The sequence below is a fragment of the Cyprinodon tularosa genome, unplaced genomic scaffold (assembly GCF_016077235.1).
Source record: "Cyprinodon tularosa strain WSP-4 unplaced genomic scaffold, ASM1607723v1 ctg694, whole genome shotgun sequence".
Lineage (NCBI taxonomy): Eukaryota > Metazoa > Chordata > Actinopteri > Cyprinodontiformes > Cyprinodontidae > Cyprinodon > Cyprinodon tularosa.
The window spans coordinates 115,608-134,639 of NW_024039445.1; the positions used below are offsets into that span (position 1 = coordinate 115,608).

General features: G+C 39.0%; 1 protein-coding gene across 4 annotated transcripts in view; it reads left to right on the plus strand.

Moving 5' to 3' along the window:
- erfl1 (Ets2 repressor factor like 1) overlaps positions 1–19,032 on the plus strand; it is a 78,348-nt gene that overhangs the window by 35,527 nt on the left and 23,789 nt on the right. The window contains exon 3 of one of the 4 annotated variants that reach the window (XM_038268144.1): positions 11,776–11,895. The exons of the other annotated variants lie outside the window; for them this stretch is intronic. The gene's annotated coding sequence lies outside the window, so the exon portion shown is untranslated. The remainder of the gene's footprint in view (positions 1–11,775; positions 11,896–19,032) is intronic. 4 annotated transcript variants of the gene reach the window in all.

Consider the following 19,032-nt stretch of genomic DNA (forward strand, 5'->3'; position numbering starts at 1 on the left):
ATATACAAGTTTACTTTGGAAAATTCATATTTTGGTGATAATATAGTAACCCTTTCCATTGTTTAAATCTATTTGAATGGTTTATTTAAGGAGAAGCAGGATTTAGTGGGCAAAACAAAATAAGGAGCTCAAATGATAGAGGATGCAAAAGTTTCTTAGAGTTACAAACAGTGGCGGCTGGTGAAAACTATTTTTGGTGGGGCTGATATAGCCTAGTGTATGTCTCCAACTAATCCGGAATAAGAATTCAAATAAACAATTGGACAATACATACAATTTAACAGTAATGATTTAATTTACTATATAATAACAGTAACAGTGATGATTTGGGTCACTGTGACGGGGTTCTTTGGCCTCCAAGAATCCAGTCTCAGTCGGGTTACCGGTGTTGGTGATTTATTGAGCTCAAAAACTCAAAACAGGGTGCAAAAGAAACTAAACATGTACAAGATACTCTGGGCCTCAGCCTCCCTCCAGTTACCAGCAATGTAACAAAGAAACAGAAAACAAAAATTGCCGCTTTTCTTCCCACAGCCCTCATTAAATAGTTTAAGCCCCTCACATCAGGCTCTCTTATTTCTGATTTCTTCTCATTAATCAGTTTTGTCCATATATTACCTCCACAAACAATTGATGTACAAAAACAAATAATTTTTACAACTTAATTCTTTTACACAGATTCATTGACTTATTCAATTACACCAAACTGGGTTTGAACCCAGCAAAGACGCAGCCAGACTGAAGATGACAAGTCCCCGTAGCATAAACACGTACACACACACACACACCCACACACCCACACCCACACACGGCTAACCCCACTGAAATATTAAGTGTGCACCCTCAATATGCCAGCAGGTAACCAGGAACAGCTTGTGTGTTTTAAGTTCATGGAGCTACTGGTCTCAGCGCGAGTGTATTGGTCCTCACAAACACAGTATAACAGGAATGTGTGTGTGGCGCGCAAAGTTAGAGAGGTTGTTTTAAGCGACGAGGTGAATTCGTCACAGTCACAATAACCATGACATGAAATGTTCATATCCTACAACAGGGATGTTCTTCTGGCAAACGGGTAGATAAATAAGGATCTCACCGAATTTGGTGGAAGCTGCATCTCGGTCGTTACATTCGCCATCTTCCCTCTAACTGTCTGCACCTGCGCTTGGGTTCAGAAGCCTGTTAAAGTGCAGTATTTTCAGCGCCCCAAAACCATAAAGTTCTGAGACGCTGATTGGCCATTAAATTCACCTAGCAATAGTACATGATTGACAGATTCTCTGCAAATGTGGGTCAGTCTGATCAGCGCCCCCAGAACAGAGACGGTAGGAGTCTGTCTGTGGAAATCCACAAATTAATGACAATAGATAGGGAAATGTAGTTTATATAATTTGTTTTGCTTATAGGTACACAGTCTAGAGAGTAAAACTGACATTTATGAGTTAATTTCTGAAAATATATTTTACGTTTCTCTCTTCTTATCAGGGAGGGCGGTGCCCCAGCGCCCCCTATGGGCCGGCCGCCACTGGTTACAAAGAGTGTCTTTACAGATATTTAGCCAGAGAAAAATTAGGTCTGCCATTTTCTACGCTCCATGCTTTGAAGATATGTTTTTTTTTAATGGTTGTCCATATATAATGATGCAAATATGCTGGCAACCACAAAATCTTCTCACATATCCGCCCTCCATCAGCAGAGGACAGCATGCTTCTTTAGAAGGACAGCAGGGGCCAGATGGAGGTGATGGGGGGGAGAGGTTGAATAAAATAAAATTGATCCAGGATTTTAGCATTTAGACACAGTTTACAAAGCGATATAGAGGAGGGGGACACTTAACTTTACAATAGGTCCGCCCTGCTTCTAACTCTGCCACTATCCCCGCTGCCCCTCTCCATGCGGCCCTCTGTGCATATCCACAAGAAACTAAACAGAAAATAGAATCTTCTGATTCTCCCAACGATCCGTCTTTGAGTGAAAGTGTGATTTAGCTGTTTAGACGTGAGCTTGTTTGTAAAAGCGCAGACCTGTACCAGCCGCTTCATCCCTATCTCTTCCACACATTTCCTAATGCTGTTCCCATTGTCGCCCATCCACACTCCAGTGCACAAGCACACGCCGAGAACACACACACACACACAGCTCCACAAAAACTCTGTCCCACTCACTGAGGGGGAGAAAGGGGAAGAAAAAAGGAGAGAAAAAAAGAAATCGATCGCCGGGGATAGCGGTGCGCGTCGGAGGATCGTATCTTGTCAAAATAATATATTACCCTCATCCCCGCCTGATCGATGCGGTGGATTAGGGACGGAGGGCTCCCTTCTCTCTTCTCTCCCCCTTCCACCTCCCACCCTCCCACCCTCTCTTCTTCCTCGGTGCTTGGTGCAGTTTAATATTTACCTCCGTGAAAGAGCGGCCGCGACGGCTCTCAGCCCTAATTGATTCCGACACATGCGGCTCTGAGCTCGGGCTGCGGAGGAGAGAGGGAGGGCCGGCGGGAATGCAGAGGGAGAGACGAGAAAGGAGGGGAAAAAAAGGGAAGAATGACATGAAAAGATAAAGATGTGGGGATTAGGAACTTGGAGGTAATACCTGGATGAGCAGTCTCCTAAAAAAGTACTCATCCCCCTATTTTCCATATGTTGTCATGATACAACTAAAAACTTCAGGAAGGCTCAGAATGTGCAGGCAGGGAGGCAAAAGCTGCACCTCTTTATCAAAACACCTGAGAAATCTTTCAAATGTAAGTGGAATCAACAGTTTGTCAATGGGCTTTTCTTTTCTAAGGTACAAAGACACATTTTAGGTATATGTGGACCGTAAAATCAAATGCTTTATAGAATACATGAATAAATATAGAAGCCAAATTCAGAAAAAACCTTCAGTTACCATACTGGACTGATTTTAGCCATCTCGTTCAGGAAAGCTAAAGGCAACGATTAGTGTGCTGGGCAGAAAAACATTTCACAATGAAAAGCAAATCAAATATCTCTGCACTGGAGAATAATTACATTTTAAGATGGTCCGGCTGGACAGGCTGGATTCCCTGGCTGTGCCTTCTTTTCTCCTTCATCATTTTCAGATTAATTGTTTTCTTTTTCTTTCTTTAACTCTGAAATCTTCACATCTTCACCGTTTATGCTAGGATCTTTTTCTTTATCTTCACTCTTTTCTCCAGCTGTTGCACTTTCAGTGGCCTCCTTGACCTGTGACCCCCCTGATCTCTATCATTCATCCATCCTCAAATCTCAGACTTTTCTTACTTCTGATCTTATACCTTCTTCCAAAGAAACTAGAAATGTCTCCACTTTTAAATGTTCTATTCATTGTCATATGCAGTCTGTAAATATCAAGATTTGGAAAAACTACCCGTCTTACTTTGGCAAGAAGTTTAAAGCAATATGAAGAAAAACACTATTTCTCACATTCACACAGGACACACAAGCAATTTTGTGTAGAAATCAACATGGCAGCCAATTTGTTCTTTTTTTAAGTAAAGGCAGTGGCACAGTTTATAGCAATGCAGTCGGTTGACAAGAAGATTATTAGTTAGGCTGTGCACTCCACAAATCTGGTCACAAGTCCCATTTGCAGTTTTCAACTAGTCATTTGGGGGATACCAAAAAAAAAGTTGAAATAGCTACCCTTGAATGAGTCCAGAAGTGGAATTTTTAGCCTGATATGCCTTTTCTTTGGCAGGATACTGAGAGTCCATAGGAAGGTAGATGGAGCTTAATACAATCCAAAAATAAGACATGGTGGAGGGAAATATGGATTTACAAAAGAAGACATTTATTATATAAAAAACTTGGGGCTGTAATTGCTCAATAGAGTATTTAAGTTTTGGGGACAGATTCCATGTGGACACTTCAATTTTCAGATGGTCAACAAAATAAATATTTTTATTCCATTTTATAATTACACACCATTTTATGTTGGTCTACCATGTAAAATCAGAATAAAATACATTTACATTTGTGGTTTCAACATGACAAAATGTGAAAAAGTAATGCATACTTTTGCAAGTCACTGTTAAAAGGAAAAAAAAGTCTTGGGAAGATATGATGGAGAATGTAGAATTGGACCTGCAGAGATTGAAGCATGAAAGAGTTAAAGTGAAAACAGATCCTAAAGCTTGAAGACACAAAGTGCGAAATTGTGATGAAAAAGGAAGGAACTTCACTGGGAGGTCAGAGGAAATATAAAAGGGAAAAATGTGAGATGGGAATGACAGCCACAAGGTAAAGAGAGATGGTGATGTTCTGTGGCACAAACAGGAGCAAAGGGATGAATGGAATAGATAGCTGAGAGGAAGTGAATCAGGAAAAATGAGGAAAACAGAAATAGCAAGTGGAAATGGGAAAACACATGGCGAGAGCTTCAGGAGTGAAAAAACAGGAAGTGAACCAGGGCAGATGGGAGTAAATGAGAGGGGATTAAGAGAGCGACATTAAACGGGATAGAAATAGGGGAGTAAACCATGACGAGTGAACGTAGAGCACCAATAAAAGCCTGAGGAGAAATAATTGGCCTGATGAAAGAAAGGGGCCACTGCAGGGAGCTGACAGAATGATATCAGGTGGGATAGACAGAAAATAGGAGTGATAGCCCAGTGAGAGGCGGAAAGGTAGAGAGGGACCATATTTTCCGTTGAAGGAACTGGGCTGTCATGCTGTTCCGCCAGCAAAGAGCTGCTCTATAAAATACAGAGAGCAGGTCGTGTCGGGTGACTTATGTGTATATCTAGGCTCTGTCAATATTTCTTTCTGTCGCGCTTCCTCAGGGCTCCCCGGGTCCTTTGCTCCAGTTGTGCTTCCACTCTATCCTTGACTGTCCCAGTTATCACTTCTTGTCCTGCAGGTCTCTGATCTTGTTTCTTCAACTGCAGGCATGTGCAGAAGGTGCAGGTTTTGAACATCAACTCTGAGCCAAACTCTTATTTGGCACGTTGGCTTGAGGGGTTGGCAGGCTCATATTCCCAAATGGCTTTCCATTATGAGAGAATGCAATAAGAATGTTGAGATTGACAGCTGAACTGACTACCTCAAAGGTCACAGAAATGAAAAAAACATATCTATCTATTGGTCGTTTAAACCTGTAATGCTTTCTGTATTTTCTTTGTTTTACCTCTGCACAAGTGCATGAATGAATTAATTAATGCATGTGTTTGTTTGCATCTTGCTGCAAGTGTGCTCCTCTTCTGCAGTGAAGAGGCACCGGGTGGTAACTGATTTATTCATGCCTTCCCAAGGAGGATTGCACCTCCTCTCTCTCATTTGGCACACTTTGCATCCTGAACACAGGCCTGTGGAGGCGTGGTTCCATCGGGGGGCAGACATCCTGCAGGTGCACAGCTCTAATCTGCAACTAGTAGATACTCACAAATTAGCAGGAATTTCATGTTTATTTATTGGGAAATGGGATCAGGACTTCTCTAAAGAGTTCTGCGTTTTCGGTCCCAGAAAGTTTTTCACAGGCCTAAAAAGAATCTCAATACCTTTTGGATCTTTTACAGTTTGCCTTTCGAAGCAACAAGCTTTCATTTTTTCATTTTTTTTTTTATTATGGTTGACCCAACCTGCAGAGATTCACAGTTTAGATGGCACTGCCTGTTGATTTCAAACGGTTTTTAATATACTCCATAACTATAGCCTTTGCAGAAAAAGCACCAAGAAGAAATCCATTGCTGAATGAAAACAATGTCCCATTAAAAGGTTCTATGTAGGGGAGATTGACCATGTGTAGAAGAAGATGCATTGGTGAGATCAACAGGTGAGACGTAAAAGCAGACCTATCAGTCTAAGGACACTGTAAAACATGGTGGTGAGAGCATCATACTGTGGGAAACTCGTTCTTACCATGGATTTCAAAGAGGTTGGAAGCTGATAATATAATGGCGATTAAAGCTTTGTCTGTTAGAATGGCCAAGTCAAAGTCCGTCTGTTCTCCAACCATCCTGACTAAGATGAGCTATTTCACAAAGTCAAGAAATTAGAAAGCGATGTATCACGTCTCTTCTACTTCACAGGTAGATGTTTCTTGTTGTCCGGTCAAATATGTGATTAAATCTTTGAGGTTTGTGGGAGATGTCAGACCGTTTTGCAAGGCTCTTTAATTTCCAGTCTGTATTTTGGTATAGAGGCCCTCCTAATCCAGAATTTAGTTTTTGAGTTGGATTTAGGAGAGAAAAAAGTTTATCTCAGCAGGTTTTCTGTGTATCTATTTTGAGCTGCCGTAATGACGCTATGACAACCGATTGCCAACACAGAACCAGAGAGACAAGAAAAAGAGAATTGAAGACAGTGAAACATAAGTTATTTACTTTAGAGGACCGGCTGAAAATTCCCAATCCATCACCATGACTTCCTATTTCTCTGAGCCGTTGTTTTCTTTTTTCCTTCCCACCCGTTTCCCTGTCCAAGTCTCTCCCTCTCTCTCACTTTCTCTCTACCACTGTGTCTACTTCTTTATTTACACATCTCCCCTGCTCACTGCAGTGGCTCAGAGAGCGGTAACAGAAGTGTCACTTGTCATTATTGGTCTAATTCAGTAATCCGTCATCGTAGGCTCACTGTATGCAGCGCATTATATGCCGGCACAGCAGGTGTACTATGCACCGAGGTGGAGATTCGATTTGACACGCCGCGAGTGGGGGCCGACGGGGGCCGTGGCACCGAACGTGTGTGTACATTTGTTAGTGTGTCGAAGGAGGAAACATGGAAAGATGGAGAGATTGATTCAAGGTGTTTTTGTGTGTCTGGTGTGGGTGAGTGGATATGAGTTTTGCTGCAGTGGCAGCCCAACCCTGTCTCATCAATGGCACTGAAACAAAACAGGAGGCATTATTACAAAATCATGAGGTTAGGTAAAGATTTCCACTGTATTATTAATGCTTTGAGCTCTTGATTCAGAATGCATCCTCTACAGATTTGATTCTAACATTTTTTTCTAAGATGTCTTTCTTGTGCCCATGTCTGTGTGCTCGGTTAACTTGATGTTTAAATCAAGGCTGGTTTTAAAGTGTGAAGGGCTTGTTGCATAATTCTTGAGATAAATTTATCAACATGTAATTCATTTAAGCCTTTTTCAATGGAAATATAGATTTCAATCTCAATATCGTGTTTCTCAGTTACACACTGTCGAAAATAAAAACGTAACAATCACACAGAAATATGATGCCTTTTGCCATAACAAATATGACAGGCTGTGCAGCACTATTTCACTATTTGGAGGGAACCAACTACAAACATTTCTGAAAATTAATAACCGTTGGTTATTAATTTTCAGAAATGTTTTATTGATGGTGGTTAGAGGGCATGACAGCACCTGTTTACGGCACCCTTGCATCTGTCAGTGAGCCCCAGGGCAGCTGTGGCTACAATGTAGCTTGCCACCATGAGAGTGTGCGTGAATGTGCGAATGACTGAATGTAGTATAAAGTGTTTGGTCAAGTCTCTTGACTTGAAAAAGTGCTATATAGGCAAAGTCAGTTTACAATTTTTTACCCATTATAGTGAAAAACAAGCAGACTTAAGAGCATTTTATCCAAAATGACCACATAACAGTTACTCTATGGATATAGTTGGGCACTATTTGCACTAATGATTGTCAGTTCTTGCTAAAAAAAAATCTATGAATGATATTTGATTCTACTCTTAACAGAATAAGTGTAGCGTGTAACATAACATAGATTAGCCCAGTGAATGGTGTCCTAACATAATAAAAATCCAGCAAGATTTTAAGAGAGAAGTCCTTCAAATCCAGGCTCTCTGTTGTCCTAGATCACATTGGGGCACATGCTTCATAATAGGCAATTAAACAGAACATATTTTTAATATTGCAAATATAAGATCACATATATTTATATATTTCATATATTGTTTGAGGATCCACAGGATTTTTATAACATGGTTAAAGTTAGGTTGAGCATCGTTTCAGAAAGTTTTGTTAAATGTTAAATAGATCACCTAAGACCTTGTTTGATATGTTTGAGGTATATATTTTGTTACCTTGTTTGTTAACACATTGCTTTTTTTTACTGGTATCATTATGTATTATTGTGTGAAGCACTTTGTGACCCCTCTCTGTGAAAAGCGTTATATAAAATAAAGATTACTTACTTACATTCAGCTTTCTTTTTGCTCCACAATAGACTGATGTGAAACAATATCTAGGTTTTCTTTCCTACTTTACACAATCATGCATTTATCTTCATAGTTCTATAAGGATTATTTTTCATTTACAATTTTCCTGCATCTTGTTTTGTGTAATTCAATAGTTCAGCTTGCTTGCTTTCACCTCTTCAGGTCAATCCAGTTGCAGACTGAGGGTTCTTTATGGACCCCAGTGTGGTGTCTAGGTACATTATTGGTAGTATTTTGTGTGAGCCGGAGTGGGAGTGAAGAGCTTTTTTTTTGGTTTGTGATAGTGCAGCTTCCCTTTCTCTTTTTATCAGTGGCAATTTGTATGTGAGCGCACACCTCTGTACTCCCTGCAGACAAGGCGGATTTCATCAAGTTCTTAACCCCGCAAGGCTACAAATCCGGTTACCACTGTAAGTGTTTTAAACTCTTTAAACTATCAGAGCGCTCCATGCTGAGTCGCAGGCCATGTGTGAGTCACGCCCAGATCTCACTGAACCACACGAGTCCTAACTGCATTTACTTTTCTCATTTCTCCCATCTTGTATTTGCTTCATGTAACACCTGCCATTTCCCAGCATCTCATCAAAACCCAGCCTTTATAAACTAACTCCAGGGGGATTCAGTACTATTGTGTTCTGTAAAGTTTTATGGTTTTATTGATCCCTTTTTCAGAGTTTCCACTTTTATATATAAAAAAATGGTAGTAAAATACTAGATAATAGCAAATAACTTTAATATCTCTTAGATATTCTCTTTGGATTGAGGTTTTCATTTGCTTTAAAATTAGTTATTGTGTTGTTGTGGGCCCTCCTGAATATGTGTAATATAGATATCCTAATGTTCAAATAAAAAAAAGCACCTGAAAGGTGGAGGCATACAGTTTTCAATTTCCTAAGATGTTAGCAAACCTATAGATAAATGGCTCTCGTTGCTCTAGTGTTAGCTAAGAGTCTTATCTCTAAGAAGTTTGTGTTTTTCCAGTGTAAATAAAGCATCTTTTATCTGTACAAAAAAATGTGTCAAAATGTCTCTGTGTTGTCAGTAAAGCAGCAGCCATAGAAAATTTCTCTGACACAAATCAATTACAGACAGGTTTTACTGAAAGCTCTGTCGATACTTCCCAGCACAGATACGGATTGTAGCAATCAGTTAGCATAATCCTTCCTTTGAATTGATCAATCATTTCTTTGACCTTTTTTTTGTTTCTTTAATTCAAGCGTAGTTGAGTTTTTTTTTTTATTTCTTATGCTCTCAGTACAGTTTCTTCATTGACATATAACTCTTTTTTTTATTTGATACATTTTAAAACCACTATTTCCAATTTTCTTTTCATTAGTTTACAACGAAAGCTATTAAACCTGTGTATGAAGTTGTAAATTCAGATTTTTTTGGTTAAGAAAATGTGCAAAATATTCCCTTCTTTTAAATCATTGATCATTGTTTGATTTGTTTTTCTTTCTGTCTCTCACACAAGCGCAGAAAAGTAACAAAGTCTGAAAATTATTGACTAAAGTTTCATGATTTTTAAGCTCAAATTCAAGACTTACTTAAAGGAATACATGGTTCTTATTTACTCACTAGTTTATAAAGTAAATAGATGTCATTACTTACTTGACCGCAATACTACTTTTTATTTTTACAGCTATAATATTAATATAGATAAAACAGTTAAAGAGTTATCTCTTGTTGTTGGTTTTATTCACTGACATCCACTACATAATCTAATTCTATCGTTCCTTAAACAAAGTCAGTCACTTGCTTTCAGAACTGCCTTTATGAGTCAGATATATGTAAAATGTGACTGTGTGTTTGTGGATCCATGTTAGTTACTTTGCGGGGACCATATGCCAAATTTCCCATAAATATGGATTGTTTGGACTTACAGGACAATTGGTCCCCATAAAGAAGGAGTCTCTGCTTGGGTCAATGTTTAGGATTAGGATTAAGGTGTGAATATATCTGAGATGATGTTTATGGTTATCGATAATGGTTAGGGTAAGGTTCTCGGATAGCCAATATCATTTTATGGCAATCAATGGAAAGTACTGTAAAGATAAAAGAAACATGACTCTTTGGTTGTGGGTTATGTAAAGTCCTAAGAGATTGCATACATAAAATAGCTTAACATACAGCATCATAAAGACACTGCTAATTAATCAGAAGTAGCTTATGGTAACTCTGGGGGAGCTTCAGAGATCTGCTCTTCGGATGAAATAATCTCTCAACAGGAGTGTTACACATTATTAACACCACGACAATATTATTTGCATAAATCCATACCCACTGTGAAACATGGTGGTGGCAGCATTATGTTTTGGGCATGCTTAGCTTCAGCATACAGGTACAAAAAAGAGCTCAGCTGGTTGTTAGATTGAAGGAGCCAAAAAAACAATACAGTCCTAGAATGCACTGTTAATGCTAGTGGAAAGGTTCACCCACCATCAAGACAACAACCTTAAACATAAACCAGAGTTATCATAATGGCTAGGACTAGTTTAGTTTTATTTACTTGGTCCAGGCAAAGTCTCAAAATATCAATCCAACTGGCTTTAAAACTGATGTTCACCAATGCACTCCACATAGTCCAGTATGCTGGGAAATGCTTAAGCCTGTAATTGCAGAAATATGCAGCTCTGCAAACAAGAGAACTTGGGTTGCTTATTTTTTATGTGCAAAATAGAATCATTTGAAATCACAAAGTGACAACTGTTTTTATTGTTGGTATGTCTGCAGTGTTTCAATATAATAAGTTGTATTTTATTGTTGTTTTTTACAGAGTCTTAAGAATTTCCAAAGCCATTAAACGGGAATCACATTATGTGATCCAATTGATCTGTGTTGAGCTGTTATTGAGTAAGGGAAAGGTTGAGTGGTATATGGTGTATGGTGAAGTGTTAAATAGACCAAAAACATAGGAGGTGATGCCACCAGAGGGGAGGGCAATGAGGGAGGATGAGAAAGAGGGAAGGAGGGGGAGGGGGTGATGGATGTAGAGAGAGGAGGGATAAGAGACGCAGCAGCATGAGAAGAGCGCGTAAAATGCGCGGCACCACTCTGATGATGATGAAACGTTAATTAAAGTAAAACCCCCACATCTTGTCACCTTGGTCTGGCATGAGACAGAAAGAAGGAGGGGGACAAGAGGAAGAAAATTTATGGGGAGAAGTTGGATGATCTAACTCAAAGTTGATCTGTTCCATTTTTAGGATTGATTTATTCTAGTTAGTATTTATTCTAATATGTATGGGTTCTTGTTTATGTAAAATCTGTGTTATAACTATAAGGTTATGAACATCCAAAGTTGATTTATTATAGTTTCTGTTTTCATCAGTTTTTTTTTCTGCATTTAAAAATGACTCCCATAATGTCCAAACCCAATCCTCCCAAATCCGCTTCGCTCTGGCCTGCGTCCCTTCATGTATAAAAAGCTTCATTTCCCCTTCAAGTTCACGCAACATTTATCCGCCAAATTCACCTTTTGCATCTATTGTTTTTTTTCTTCCTGCTAATATGCATTCAGTTAATCTGCTTTCCAATTCTTTTGTATATTTATTTACTCACTCTATCACTCTCTTCTGTTTTTTTTTCCTCCCTTTTTTTTCATCTCTCTCCAACGATTATCCTGGCGTCTAATTAGAAATCGATGCCGCTGGGCCGGCGGGTATTTGCAGTGTGTTTGTGGACGTTGAGAACAATTCCCCGGACAGAGAAGAAAGGGAAGAGAGAGGAGGAAGAGGAAACGCTGCACCGCCGCTCTGTAGGCGCACACTAAAACACACAAACGCACATAAATCCTGACAACCGACTTTACAACCGCTCGCAGCTACTCTTATTATTTCTAAAAAGCATTAAAGACGGAGAAGAAAAAAATACAAGGAAGAAAAAAATGAAAAGAAATGTATTTTTTAACAATCAGCGCAAGGGAATTAATTTTAAGGGATTATTTCTCAAGTCTTTACAGAAACAAACTGATCTTAAGATGAACGCGAGATAAAATTGATTAATTAATTATTATTATTATTATTATTATTATTATTATTATTATTATTATTATTATTATTATTATTATTATTATTATTTAATATTATTACATAGATTGGCTTCTATCTGTTTAGGCCCCAAGTTTAATGAAAATAGATTTCTTTTTTTTTCTTTCTTTTTTTAGAAATATATTTTCTGTCCGTTTTGTTGTTTTTTTACAACTAGGAAAATCGAAAGTTTGCCACTCTGTGAGAAAATGATGTTAACTCGCATCTTCCCCCGCATCGTTCGGTGCCGCATCTGTCTGCCGCTCCGTCCGCATAGATGAAGTCGGCGCGTTAGCGCCATTACCGGAGCCAGTCGAACCTAACCGGATTAGAAGCTGGCAGATGAAAGAAAAAAAAAATAAATAAATAAATAAATAAAACAACCCAAAGTGTTCCAGCCAAGTGGAAAAAAAAAAACTGTATAGTATGTTAGGAATGGGAGCCCCGCGCTTTTATTAGTTCAGCTTTGCACCTCCGTGCGTTTATTTGTTTACCGACGTTTTTATTGGCTGGCTCCTTAATCTGTTTTCAAACCACTATTTTCTTTTTCTTTTTTCTGTTCATCAGAAACAAACGAGATGCGTCCTGCACGTGCACTGTCTGACAGATCTGCTCTACTTTGCATTAATTGAGTAACAGCCAGGAAAGTGCAGGGCCGCGTCCAGAAAAGCCAAAGAAATCAGAAATCTTTATTATTCTGACAAATTGTATAACCGTTTTAATCATCTGTAAAATTGCAAAAAAGAAAAATGAACACAAAGAAACGTTTAAAATACAGTCCAAAATGTTTCACTGCATCCTAAACATCTAATTACTTTTGTTTAAATTTGTTAAAATAACAACTAGAATAGAATAGAATAGAATAAAATAGAATAGATCTATACCTTAGTTCAGTGTCTGGAAGTCTTAGCATGTACATTAAAATAAGTTGAAAACATAAAAATACCCATATGATTCTTGGTGCAGCCAATTGTTGCTGCTAGGGCAATCTGTCTAAGTTTTAATTGTGCCACATCTGTTTAGCAACATTTCTGGAAATCCGATCTCGGAATTAAGAGAATGTTTAATGCACAAAATGTTTTCCTTCTCCTCTTATTTGAATTTTGTAAGTATACCAAGCTGAGATGGTCAGGCTGTCTGTTCGGGTAGAAATTTTGGACCCGTGACGCCCATATTTTGCCCCCTTCAAATGCAAGGCCAGTTAGTTGTTTCAGAATGGACAAATTACTTACTTTAGAGCAGGCAAAAGCATGTTTCCAAACTTAAGCCATCTGACTGGCAGTGTGCAGCAGTAGTGGTGGGACCACAGCCTTATTCTATGCATCATAAAGCCAGATAACTTTAGGAACAGTTTGACAGAAAGACTGTTTTTTCCTGGTAGAATATGATCCCTTATTTACTTTAGTGTAAATTTTACCGTGTGATGGTGGGTTACTTATGAACTTAAAATTATTTAAAAAACAGAATTTCAGAGGTTTTTGTTGTTGCAAAAATAAATATTTAGCTCAATCATCTTCATCCTAATCAGGATTTTGTTTTCAAAGATTATCCCCACACACATATACAAAAAGTGTGAATAATTTTAATATCTGTGAATCTTTACCCTCCTTTGGTGGCATGAGGAAGTGTCACATCGGCAGACAATGTGTTCGTCTTGTCACAGCTCTCTGCATGATATGGAAAACTGAATAAGTTGCTTTTTCTTCTTGTTGCTTCACATTTCGTCAACCTCTGTGATGCTTTGCTTGTTTCAAAACTATCGCCCCAACTCACAAATGTGTGTGTGTGTGCGTTTTTAACATGTCTGTGTCTTCTTCGTACATGCTCTATTGCAGTCATTCCAAATTTCAGACTCCATCCTTGCACTTTCTGTCAGTCTATCCTTCCATCCTGCACTCTCATTAAATGTAACCCCCTCTCTCTCTCTCCAACACACACACTCACTCACACACACACACACCCTCTTTCTCTCTCTCTGAGTCTCTCCTTCTTCTTCCTCCGCGCCTCACGCTCCCCTTGCCCGTGGCTATATGATCGTGAAAAATGTGTTTACAAAACTCGCTCCCTCGCAGATCAAACCGTACGGACGAATCAAAGACTTTGGAGGGAGAGTCAGAGGAGAAGCGAGGGAAGAAACAGAGAAAGAGAGATAGAGATAGAAGGGGGAAAGAGTACAGGGTGTGTGGAGGCCTTATAATTTTAAAATTCTCTGTGTATTATTCCCTCTTTTTCATATGTTTGTGTGTATGTGTGTAATATGTTTTTTGCCTGCATCTCCTTTGGTAATACAATATCTTTAAGGCCCCCAAAACAACTGCGTCTCGCAGTTAAACATGAGATAATGCAATATTGATGTCTCCTTGTCTTTTCTATAACGCAATACAAGACCCATTCTGGCTGGACACGCTAACATGGGCTGATGGTGCCCTTGCACTTAAAGGAATTACTGCACTCCTGCAATAAATTTTATAGTGATGCTACACAAATATCAAGTCCCAGAAGGACTACAGACAATGGTGAAACCAAAGGATTTGAAATTACTCTAAAAAGAGCATCAAGAATTTACTAGAAATGATGCATTATGTTCAGCAAAGCTGTATTGGTTTTCAGCTGGCTAGCTCATCATTCATTTGATCTTGGAAAATCTGATTTTGGTTGAGAGCCTGAAGTGATTTATTCATGCTGATCGAGATGATGCTCTTGATGGTCATCGGTTGTTTTCAAGCTTTAAGAACTTGCCAAGATTGTTGAAAACCTCAATAAACATTTTTGTTTGTCTATTTAGGGGTTGCCATAGAAGTCATTACAAGTAGCTGACAGACATCGTCTTTATGCCAGATGCCCCTTCTGACGCAACCAGGATTCAACTCGGGTCCCCTGAATCATTGAAACTTAGAGATGGTGAATGAAGGAATGCATGCATGCTCCGTAAAAAAGTTACTTGCCAGTTGGCTGATCATTAGACTTTATTTGCCAAATGGAAGCAATGTAACTATATAACTGGAAGGACAGTGGACCGGGCTATTGTTGGCAATGTATTTGATGAAACGGAAAATGTATTGGATTTGAATTGAACAGATTGAAAGCCTGTCCCAAAGGCACTCAGTAGAAGTACCACTCAGAAAGTGGCTGCTAAGAATGGGCACTCAAAAGTTTTGGAGGGATGGTTGGAGAGGAGAATATCCATTTTGGTTTTTGAAAAATCTGTACCCAGATTAAAAAGAATATAAAGCCCCATTTACACCCTTTTGAAACCGTGCCGAGAACTATCCAAGCACGCTAACCCAGATAAATGTTGAGTGTAAATGATTGTGTCTGCTGTGCCAGACACAACCGAACCGCGCTAAATCTAGTACTAGTTTAACAGTACGGTACGGTGGCTTGGTTCTCTGATAACAAAGAGCGTATAGCAGACCGCATCATCTCCTACTAGCAGTCAGCTGACTGATTTTGCAGGTTTTCCAGCATTTCTGGCTCTGCAATTTACAGATCTCTTTACCTGTTCACAACAGAAACTTTTTCTCTGCCTATTAACAATAAATGGGATCAAAAGAGTGTTTTGTGACCTGTGATGGTGCTCAGCCGAGGTTTTCATTGAAATTTGGGCAGAGGACGCTATCCAGGCATAAGCTCCTGAATATTATGGGCGCCGTTATTTTTGTCAGCATAATTCCTCCATTGAGAGCTGTACTATGGTTGACCGTCGATAGGAGGCTAGGAACCGTGCTAGCCTGATGTGTAAATGGTTGTAAGAACGAACCTCGGCATGGTTAACTGATCCAAGCTCTGTCCAAACATGGCACAGATTGATTTCTGAGGGGTAGTGTAGATGGGGCATATGTGTGACCATGTTTATGATACCCTGTAATATATTAAATATTGGAAATATTCTACATTTAAGGGACTTATATGTACTTAGGAGGACAAAAGACTTGTTCCCATGGGTAGTTCTCTTTTGGGGTGGGGGTTAGAACTATTCAGTTTAGGTTTACGGTTAGGTACAGTATGTGCTGGTAATAGTTAGTGTCATCATTAGGGACAGGGTTAGGCCATAGCAATGAATGCAATGTGAATAAAAGTACCAATTTCTTTCTGCCATGACAATAAACTGTAGCTTCGTCTGAGCAAAAAGAAACAATGACTTATTAACAATAAAATAAATAATTATATAAAACATCAGATTTCCCATTAGTCTGTTGGACAACCAAACTACCTCTCATGCTAGTCACCAGCTTGGTCACACACTGCTGCGGGATGCCATTCTATTCCTCAAAGAGCATTTGTATCAAGTCAACCAATTAGGCTGTTAATCACTGTAGGATGAACTGCACAGGCAATGGGGTCAAGGTCAGGATTGCATCAGACACTTCCATCGTCTCAACACCCAAATGCAAGAGGTTTCTCTGATTTACCCCTCTCTGTAGGAGTGAGCTTTGTCCTCTCTGAACTTGTTTTAAATCATGTCAGCCTGTTAACATCTTACCGTACAGGTGGCTATTATGTAGGCTAACTTAAAATTTGTTTGAAGATTTAAAAACTGGAAGATTACAAATGCACACTAAAAATAATTTTACCTTCTCACTCTTTAGATGTTAACTTAATGTGGTTCTTACATCCTTAGCTAAAGTAATACTATGACATCCCATGGGGTCATTTAAGTGCATAGTCTTAAAAGGTTGGCTGATTGGTATATCCATTGATGGAAACATTGCAGCTCAGCCCGTAGGTGATGATAGCGACAGGCGGCGGGTCTTTTTTGTTAGTCTGCCAGGTTCATTTGCAAAACTGACACAGCACTGAAAAACAAAAACACTGATTACTTTTATGTGTCAAAGATTAGATGGTTATAAAAGGGGAGAACCATCAATTTTTTCATTTTGAAGACGTGTAAAAGAGGGGAGACAAAAAGGAAAGGGAAGGGGTGCATGAAAAGTGTGTTGGTGAAAGGGGTAAGAAGAAGAAATGAGGTGAGAGGAGCACGGGGGGTAGACAGACAGGCAGAGGGAGCGATTATAGCAGGGTTTATGTATGAGCTATTGATTGAGTCGGTGGTGACTTCTTGAGTGGTTAATTCGGGAAGTGAGAGCGATATAGAGAGACTCACTGACCAAAGAGGGGAAGGGGGGTGAATGGGAGGGATAAGGAGAGAAAGATGGAAAGGTTATGATGTGGATAAGTGGAGAGACAGAGGCTTAGATTGGTGCATTTACCTAGGTAAAAATGTGAAAAGATACAACTGCTTTTTAAAAAAAAAAAAAAGCCTCCTCTATCAACTTGATGAACACAGTAAAAACTTATTCTGGCTTTGCAAAAAAATCTATAACCTAAACCCTTTATCTTATGTCAGTAACAGCAAACAGCAGGAAAAAAGAAAAATCCACTGCAAAATTTTTCAAAATACAGAAGAAATTTTGTTTCCTATTTGTTTAGTTTTATATTTTCATTCATTAACTGCTGCGAGGGAGCAGAAGGTCCTGGACTTTTGTTTCTTTTGTGCATGCGTGGGTTCTGGGTAATCAGGCTTCCTCCTACAGTCAAAATATATAACTAATATGTTAATTTATTTCTTTAATTTGTGCTCAGCTATGAGTATGTCCATTTGTACAGTTAACTGTCCAGTGGGCTTCTGTCTTGCCCCGTGAGGGAGCTGACACGTCTTCAGGGTCAAAACAAGTGTTTGATTCATAACAGCAGTGATTTATGCTGGATATAGATGAATGAATGAGACCCCAGTCTTTTATTAATGTCAAGTTTACATTCCTGCTGTACAGTCTATGTGTTATTTAGAAATGTTTGTGATGAGAACAGAATCACATGATGTAGTAAGTAAGGATATAAGTCTCAATGTAAATATCAGCCTCTGAAACTTGTGTTTACTCACATGCCCATTCTGGATATGTGAATCTAAATGAAGCTTTTACCGTTTCATTTTTTGTGGCAATGATGTTTTGGATTCAGACAGACGGCAAGGGCTGATAAAATATGAATAGATTTTTTTTTTTGTCTAAAAGTCCCTAGAATAATTTTGACAATTTGTAGCATGTTTTAGTCCTGTTTGTCTAAACCTGCTGGTTTGGTGCCCTCCTCAGGTTAAAAAGGGGTTACTGCATCTGATTTTTGACACTGGCTTAGTCAGAGATATGATGTAGTTTAGGAGAGATGACAATAGCAGCTGTACCTTAAGCAGGGGTGGTTTACTTAGGGGCTGTGAATAAAATAGATGATTTTGATATAATATGAAATAAAAATAAGTCATGATTTTCTTAATTGAAAGGTTAATGAAAAATAAAAAATATATTTTAATTGGACAAAAAGCAGCGTACCAAGTCGTTTAAGTCTAGTTGCCTGTTTTTCAGTGTAGTCCTGTTTCTCTGACTGTAACTGGCTGGATCCTCTGACATGGGAGTTGGCTCGGAGCTTATCTGCCTGGCTGTGCGTTTCCTGGAGGGGGCCACCTTTTACAGTTGCCTTTTGTATCTCTGCTTCTTTCTGTATGTCTGCTTCTGTCTCCTTGAACCCCAGTTGGCCTGGTTCTGCTGGAGGTTTCATCCTGTTAAAAAGAAGTTTTTCCTCTCCACTGTCGCTACAAGCATGCTTAGTGTGAGGGATTGCCATCAAATCAATTAGTCGATACGATTGACTGGTTTTCCTTAGATAGAAAGCTTTGAATCAATTTAAATGTATGATCTGGTTAAATTGTAAAGTGCCTTGAGATGACATGTGTTGTGAATTGGCGCATATAAATAAACTGAATTGAACTGAATCAAAATAAATGCGAGTAAAGAAAGAAAAAAAGTCAAAGCTGAGAGCTGCTGGTCACCTTCACAGAACCCTTCTCTTTTTCCTTTATTACCTCTCTGGTGAAG